This window comes from Phaethon lepturus, unplaced genomic scaffold (assembly GCF_000687285.1).
Source record: "Phaethon lepturus isolate BGI_N335 unplaced genomic scaffold, ASM68728v1 scaffold11055, whole genome shotgun sequence".
Classification (NCBI taxonomy): Eukaryota; Metazoa; Chordata; class Aves; order Phaethontiformes; family Phaethontidae; genus Phaethon; species Phaethon lepturus.
In genome coordinates, this window is record NW_010541230.1 from 1 (window position 1) to 8,030 (window position 8,030).

Genomic DNA, 8,030 nt, shown 5'->3' on the forward strand with positions numbered 1-8,030 from the left:
CAGAAGGCATGCATGCAAGGCGTTATGAAACCTGCGATTGTTCAGAGAAAAGCACGGACTCTGGAAGATGTGGAAACTTGTAGTGAATACATCGCAAAACCCTGCTTGCTTCCCATGTCAGGACTCTTATACAAAACAAAATCAAAACCAAACCAAAATAACAGAGCAACTGAATATGTAAACAAGCCCTCGTTCTGAAAAACACTTATCTGTTCATTCATTATAATGGGAGTTTTTCTTGCTGAGTTGCTGTGGTCATGTTTCACCTGTGTGTTTTGCCAGTATCTTCTGGAAGAACTTTGTTCTTCCTGTACACAGTTGCCCATTTAAAAAGAAAGTTGTTCTTCCTCTTTTCCTGAAGACTTTCCTGTCCCTGACCTTTACAGTAATAAGGTCAATGCATGTTTCTTTGTTTTACTCTAGCTGTTGCCTTTCCTTAACAAAAAAAGGCCAGTATACAAAGAGGCTCTTAAATGTATTTTAAAGTCACTTGCCTTCTCTCAAGTCACTTTATTCTTTTTTCTTTTTATAGATGCATAATCTGTGCATTGGTAGAAAAAGATGTGTGGAAAAATGCTTTGAAGGAATAGTGAGTGATGTGAACCTGCAGTTGACAAGAATTGTATCTGTAGACTTCTGTGCACCTCTTCGTGATACAGCGTGTATTATTGGAGTCTTGTTCTGTGCCCTAAGAAAGACTGCAGTATAACATAAATAATATTGAATGATATGGTCTAGAATTAAAGCTACAAGAAATAAGATAGGTTTAGTGTCTAAATCACAGTCACAGTGAGAAGTTCTCATCGTAATGATTAAAAATAGTTGCTGTAAACTTCTGTAACTGCAAAAACTGGCAAAGAAATACACGTTGTATTTGGTGGTTTGGCTAACAGTTCTGCTGTGCTGCTTTGTTTTTGAAGACAGTCTATTTGGAAGAAAGTAGCTAAGTAGAAAGGGGAAGCCCCTTTGCTTAAAGAGAAGCTTTGAAAAGCTTTGTCAGTAAAGCTTTTTTTGACATCTAATCAGCTACAGCATTTAGGGAAGAGCCTTAATCTTGTGATTATCCTGTAAATTTGGAAAGAAGGCATCATGAAAATTGACTTTGAACTTCTCACTAGCTTGAACGTAGATGTTTAACTCAAGTGTATGGGATACCTTAGTCCGGAGAACGATTATCTCATGGTGTGGGCGGAATTAAACTTCTGTCTTGAGTGTTGTTTTAATCTTGTAAGTATTCACGAAGTTGCTGTTTCTAAATTGCAGTGGACATTCTAGAGTAACAACAGAACAGTGTCGTGCTTTTCATAGTTGATCATGTATTTGTTTGCTGATACCAGAGAAGAGAGCATCACAAGGGATGGTGAGGTCCAAAGGCCACTTGTATGAAGGCTATAGTACTTTGAAAGGGTTCCCAGCTGGTTTATCTTGGACCTGTTGATTTGCTTTTTGCGTGATTAATTGCAGCCCCATCCTATTTTTTTTCGCTTTCATTCTCTTTGCAGCTCACAAAAAGCGTTCTGTTCCTTTCTTACCTATGATTTGGTTGTGCAGTGGAGAAGCTATAAGATTTCTGATAGGTCTTCCAAATAGCTTCCATGTTAATGAAGTCTCCATTTAGAAAACACATGCTAACTTATTTCTTCTGACAAAATATAAATTCAATGTATATGATGAGTGGTAAATATGAAATATTTAAATACAGGAAGGCTTACTGACTTCAGTGGCTTCTCTGTATGATGAAATGGAGAATATTGTTTATTTCACGTTGAATTCTCTGATACGAAGAAAAAGAAGGTGGAGTTTTAATTTTCTCTGTGCATATACTAAAAGTTAATGTCTTGAATTAAAACGTCTTAATTCTAGAATGTAAAATGTTAAAAAATCATGCTAAGCTGTGTCGTGGTTTAACCCGAGCCAGACTATGAAGCACCATGCAGCGGCACTCTTGGTCTGCCCTGGTGGAATGGGGGAGAAAATCGGAAGGGTAAAAGTGAGAAGACTCATGGGTTGAGATAAAGACAGTTCAACAGGTGAAGCTAAAGCTGTGCATGCAAGTGAAGCAAACCAGGGAATTCATTCACCATTTCCCATGGGCAGGCAGGTGTTCAGCCATACCCAGGAAAGCAGGGCTCCATCATGCGTAATGGTTGCTTGGGAAAACAAATGCCATCACTCTGAAGGTCATGGCTGCACCCCACTTCCTTCTTCTTCGCCCCAGCTTTATATGCTGGTATGGAATGGTATGGAATATGGGATGGAAGGGTATGGAATACCCCTTTGGCCAACCTGGGTCAGCTGTCCTGGCTGTGTCCCCTCCCAGCTTCCTGTGCACCCTCTGTCCCCCCCCCCCCCCCCACCTTCTTGCTGGCAGGCCAGCATGAGAAGCTGGACTGTCCTTGACTGATTTGCAACAGCTGAAAACATCAGTATGTTGTCAATATTATTTTCATCCCAAATCCAAAATGTAGCCTCACACTAGCTTCCATGAAGAAAATTAACCCTATACCAGCTGAAACCAGGCCAAGCTCTAACACGTGCCATTTCTGGGGTGCACTAGGAACATGTTCTAGAACTTGAAAACCTGCTGGGTGGCAGAGAATGAGAATGCTTCTCTTTCTGTGAACATAGGTCACCGATGAACTCCGGGCACCATGCTGACCAGCAGTTTGTCTGAGTTGATGGGGTACTCATTTTTCTTATTGCATATCTACCATGCCTAAGAGTATGGAATGGTTATTTGGTTTTCATTGTGCCAACCATATGTAATGTCTGGAGGACTGCCTCCATTAAATTCGTGGTCACTGAGTGGTCTCCCTTTGGCTGCGAGAGTTTCTTTCATCAATGAGAACAGCCAGACTGAATCAGACAAATGGTCTAAGCCAAGATTGTATTTAGAATGGTACTCAATGGTGGATGCTGTCTGAAGAATATTCCTGATGATTATATATATATGTGCTGGTAGTCACCTGCAGTGCTCTCCCAGCTACTAGATTTTTGTAGCTCAAGGACTTCCTGAGCCCTAGGTAGCATTACAATATCAATAAACTTCCATGGACTTATCTACTTGCTAAATTTTCAGGTGCATGGTTTTTTGGTTTGGTTTGGTTTTTTGTTTTGTTTTTTTTAAAAAAAAAGGTGCCTATGATATGCATAACAGAAGTTCCGGAAGCTAATGGTGCATGATGAGAAGAATCATCCCATGTTATAAGTCTGTAGTCAACAAATTGTTAGTTTGCTGTCTGTGTCTTCTGCCACTATTAGGAGACACTGCAAACAATTGCATGAAAGTTACTTTTTGCAACATTTATGAAAAAAAATGTTAGATTTTTTTAAAATTTGTATATTTAGTGTTACTCATTTCTTCATTTCCTCCTTGCTGTAGTCTGTTTCCCTGCCACCTTCCTTCTTAATCTGTTGCACCACTTCTTGCTTCATTTCCCCTAAACTTCTAACTCATTTTGTATTGCTTTCACTGTCTTTTGTAAAGCAGGTGCCATGTGAGTATGTAACTAAGCTACCACCTACTCATTTCAACCTGTATTTATATTCCTGTTTGGTTTGGTTTTTTTGGTAATGGAAGAATACATGGAGGCACTTGAAAACAATGAGTAAGCAGTAGATGTGGTAATCTATCAAGGACTGTCATTTAGGGCAGGGTGTGTATATAATCTCATTGCCAGTTTTATCAGTTTATGTCAAAGATCTGCAATACGCATTTGGTTTTTTTACAGAAGGCATTTTTTACATTAGATAGGCACAGAAGTCCAGGTGTCTTCAATGATATCCATTGAATTTAACAGTCACAATTATAGAGGAAGCAGTAAAGACCCCATTGGAGTATCTGAGAGGAAAATACTAAGTCCTTCAGCACTGTGCTATACTTTTGCAAAAAAACTAAGTCTGTATCCAAGATTAATTGATGTAATTCTACGGAAGATGTGTGTGTTGTTCCTCGGTGTTAAATTCAGGTTTGTAATGGAAGCATGTAGGCGTTCATTCTAGTGTGATTGCTTGTGTCCTCTTACTTTCTGCTGAAAATGTTACTGTCCTACTGTTCAGTCTATTCTCTCTGCCCTGTAGTAGGGTGTAACTGGAATAGCTTAATATTTTAATACTTGTTTAGGTGCTTGAGTGTTTTTTCTGAGAGGCTGAATAGCACTCTCTGAACCACTGACTGTGTAAAATAATCAGATTATTAGGAATTATTGACTCTAGCTGCTGATACATTCAGGGCTGTGGCTTTCTGGATTTTCATAGTTCCCTGAGGACTATGTTTGTTTTCAAGATAACTTTTGAAGATAACAGACTAAACTTTGTTGCGAAACCCTTAGAAACGAGCTGATACTGTGTTTTTTTAACACAGTTTGAAGCAGTTTCTGTGCATTGTCTTTTTCGTATAAAATCCCAACTTTTTATGAAGCTATTTAACCCCATCCTTAATCTATCTTGTGTGAGAATGACAGCTGTTTAAAAATACCGAAGAGCCACTGAAAGATTAATAGGCCAGGAAATACCTTATTCAGCTGTCAGCTTGTTGCGGTTTAACTCCAGCGGGCAAACTGCTCACTCACTCCCCACCAGCAGGACGGGGGAGAAAATTGGAAGGGTAAAAATGATGGAAGGGTAAAAAATAATTTTGCTGCGCATGCAAGCAGTATGTAATGAATTCATTCCCACTGACAGATGGGTGTTCAGCTATCTCCAGGAGAGCAGGGCTTTATCATGCATAACGGTTACTTGGGAAGACTAACACTGTAAATCCAAACATCCTCACCATTCTTCTTCCCCACAGCTTTCTATGCTGAGCATGGTGTCATGTGGTATGGAATATCCCTTTGGTCAGTTGGGATCCTGAAGCTGTGTCCCCCTCCCAGCTTCTTGTGCACGCCCAGCCTACTCACTGGTGGGGTGGTGTGAGAAGCAGAAAAGGCCTTGGCTCTGTGTAAGCACTGCTCAGCAGTAATGAAAACATCCCTGTATTATGAACACTGCTTTAATCACAAATCCAAACCAGGGAACTGTGCAAGCTATTATGAACAAAATTATCTCTATCCCAGCCAAAAATGGTACACAGCTGAAAGGCTGTTTTAAAGGAGAGACATTTTACCTGTAAGTCATCCACAAAACTAAACTTTAGTAGCTACTGTTTTTAAAAACAGAACTTGAGATTTGTAACAAATATAAATTTATTATACCTTTATAAAACAAATAACACGCAGAACTTCTGTATCACTGAAAATCTTCCTATAAGAGTCACTTCTGGATTTTGTGTCTTGTATACGAATTGTACCAGCTGCATGAATAAGCTTTGCTTCTTGAGCTTCCTGAGGTTCCCCTAAGATCTGAGTCTTCTCTTCTTGCCAGTATTTTCTAGTTGCTGTTCATGGAAACCAGGATATATGAAATTTGGAGAAGGCCATTTGTAACTGGTATACTAACTACAGCTGTGAAGCCTGGTATCCAGTGCAGAATTCTTGGCTTTCTTTAATAATGCCAATGGACAGGATTTGTCCCAGCTAAGTAACAGAAAGAGATCCATAGTCCTGCCAGGACTTGGTGGCATGTATTTATAGCTATCCCTAGGAAGAATCTCTTTCTTCAAAGTGGGAATAGCTTTGTGTTGGCCTCTAGTTGACTTATTGCTTTAGGCATATAAATGCTTGGTTTTTCATATTATGCCATACGTTGGTCAGATTTAAGTGTTTAAGGTGAATTTTGTGTCTTGGTGTTTTTTTTTTTTTTGTGACTGGAGAGCCAGATATAGGCAAAAGTAACCATCAGTAACTAAAACAGTTACCTCAGATAAAAGTGAGAAGGTAGGCTGAGGGAATAGGTTGAAGACACAAATACTCTCCAAGGGCTCTTTTCACCATTTGTTAATCAAGAGCACAATTAAGGGATAAAGCAGACTATGTGCAACAAGTGTTCAGGAAGGCTTTTGTTCACTCTGCCTGGCTGTATTACAGCTGTTTTTCATGGAGGTGAATTGACAAGATGAACTGCGTGCCATTCTGCAGCTGTGGTAATGTGGGATCCCCATGATGTCCTAAGCCTCAGATCTATCAAAATGTAAGTGGATTGCTGTCCAAAGTAGAGTAGCAGCAAAACTGTTTTGGAATGCGTATCTATAATGTTTTTATAGAGAATTGTTTTTGCTGATAAAATTTTAAACTGCTTGAACCTCACTGGGGAAATCAAGCATTTCTGTGCTCTGCTGTTCTAGCTGAAGTACAAGATCTTGAACTTGCAACTCTACGTGGCACTGCCTGGAGAGACAGACCATTTCTGCCGGAATATGCTACTTCTGACTTCACAACTGTTACATGTGACACATACTATCTATACTATCATTCATTTGTAGAATAATTAAGCATGTCAAGTGGTGCAGTTTTCTTAAATTTCCTAGTTAATTTGATCTAAATTAGTTGCAAGTCTTGTGATACAACTTAAGGATAGTGCTTCACAGAGTGAACAAATACATCTTCATTACCCCAGAGCACTCTTTTTGCTGCGGGATCATTTTGGCATTGGTTTAATATGAGATGCGAAGCATACATATGACTAGTGGATTGGTTCCTTGTAAGGTTATAAACTACTCCCTACACACAGTTCCCGAGTGTTTATGCTTTGACTTTCTTTGCAAGCTCTAGGACAAAATCCAGTAAGCAGTTTGAGAGGCAGCTCCTTTTGTTGCTCATCGCTGTGGTTTGTTTATTGGTTTCCTCATGTTACATGTGGGCTTTTCAGAGAGTGGCAGCCTTTGGCAAAGGGAGGGGGATATAACCTCTTCTTTCATTTGAACAGAGCAGTTCCTTGTTGCAACTGTAATCTGGTTTAGAGGAACCTAAATTTTCTTGTATTCTTGTATTTGCTTTTATCTTCCTTTTGACTTCAGCAAGGGAAAACCTTGAGCTAACACCTTTCCATGTCAAGAGTCTTGATTCATATGTCCTCTGAAAAACTACTTCGTATGGTGTCTGAATTTGGCAGCATTTTTACTGTTTCTTGCTTACTTCCTCTGTATTAGAATGTCAGGTGACTGAGGTCTGGATAGATGAGGGAGCCAGGGTCTTGCTTAGCACTGCCAAACTCCATGTTAGGATGTACGCTGTTCTTGGAGAGCCAGCTATAAGGAAGACCTGTCCCTTAGAACTGTTGCATTTGCTACATTTATGAATGTGAAAATACAATCTGGACAGACTTTTTCCTTGGCTTTTCAGTATCTTTCAGGGTTTTTTTTAATCCATTGTAGCCTTTGGCATTTGCTGATGTGTAGCCTGAAACATTTACTATCTGTTTTGAATTCTGGTTCTGAATTGAAATCATGACAATTCTATGCAAAAAGTAGGAAGCAAGCAGCAACACAATTTATAGATACCACTTTTAAACTGTGTGCATTCTTGAATAAATACACTGTTGTTGAAAACCCCTTAGCTAGCTATCTTAGACGAAGTTGTGAGAAGTGAGTCTTGCAAATTTTCACAGAATCACTAGGTTGGAAAGGACCTTCAACATCATCAAGTCCAACCATTAATCCAGCGCCACCATGTCCCCTAAACCATGTCCTGAAGCGCCACATCCACATGTTTTTTGAACACTTCCAGAGATGGCGACTCCACCACCTCCCTGGGCAGCCTGTTCCAATGCCTGACCACTCTCTCAGTGAAGAATTTTTTCCTAATATCCAATCTAAACCTCCCCTGGCGCAACTTGAGGTACTATGTCGGTAAACATAGTTGATACTACTCAACAAGGATTTTCTAACTGAAGTATGTATTTATTTTGTGAGTAAGCTGTACATTTGGTACCCCAGCTTCAGTATTGCCTTAATTTTCGCAAGTGTCTTAAAATATTTCTCTTTTTCACAGGGCAAGTTCTAGTCTTTGGGGAATTAAAGGAACTGTATCTATGGCAAGCCTAGCTTCCATGTACGGTACAGTGTGATCCTTTGTGGCAATAATCCCCAAATTCAACCTGTTGCAAAGCTATCAAATTTTTTTATGGCCACAGGCAGCCTTGAGTTGTTTGGA